Genomic DNA, 1,147 nt, shown 5'->3' on the forward strand with positions numbered 1-1,147 from the left:
TCCTGCTGGACGTCACTGATGCGAATGGTGTATACATATGTTTACGTAACATACGTAGGTACTCTAAATTTTCTGAAATGATTTTTCACTTATTTGGAGTGAATTTCACTCTAAAAGAGTGAAAATACTGCCGCTCAAGTGGCTGAGTAGCAGTATTTTTAATCTTTTGGAGTGAGGTTTACTCCAGAAAATTTAGAGAGTATATAGGGTAGAAGCCATGATAACGTCACGTACACATATAGCTTCCTCTGTATATAACCCGTTATCGCACTCGCATTTTATAGGGTGCCAGTACATAAATCGCGGAAACGCGGAGAACAAAATTACTATAGGCTTTACTAGATTCCAGCGTTTCCGCGCGTTCTGTTCCGTCTGTTTTGATTTCCTAATATTACATGGAGCATATTTTAAGCGGAAAAGCGGAACAGGGAATTATAAAATATTAATTTTTAATGATATTTATTCATTAAAATGCCTTTATTTAATGGATAAATGAAAAAGATAAGCTATTAATAAAAATTGCAATAAATGTATAAACACAATTTTTTAAATGATTATAAATGTTTATTTTATTAATTAATCACTATACCGCTTTGCCGCTCAAAATATGCTCCGTGTAATATTAAGAAATCAAAACAGACGGAACAAACGCGCGGAAACGCGGGAATCTGGTAAAGTCTAATTGTTTTTGTCTTCCGCGTTTTCGCGCGTCATGTATTGACACCCTTTTTAACAGCAGTCTCGCTGCTCGCACAATCCCGCAGACGCAAAATGCCACTATACCTGTTGTCGTCGCGTTCGAGGAAATGCGAGAAACGCAATCGATTTAGCGTAACACGTTGAAATAAGTGTCTTAATATATCGCGTATACAAAAACACTATCGCCTTTGATAATATGATAAAATAGAGCCTTATAAGACTGTTGGAAAAAGAAAAAAGTAAAGCCAATTTCAAATCGAGCGCCGGAGCACTCGGATGCTCCAGATAATCGCGCGGGCGCAGAGCGCTGAAATCGGAGCAGAGAAGCGCGGAGCTTGCCGACAAAAAGGAGAGGCTCGCTCTCTCTCGCGGAACGTCGGACCAGCAGGACATACGACCGTGATGATCAATTTTCTGCGTGTTTCGGACTCAACCGTGTAAAGAATTA

This window comes from Wasmannia auropunctata, unplaced genomic scaffold, assembly GCF_000956235.1.
Source record: "Wasmannia auropunctata unplaced genomic scaffold, wasmannia.A_1.0 LD335445.1, whole genome shotgun sequence".
NCBI classification, from domain to species: domain Eukaryota; kingdom Metazoa; phylum Arthropoda; class Insecta; order Hymenoptera; family Formicidae; genus Wasmannia; species Wasmannia auropunctata.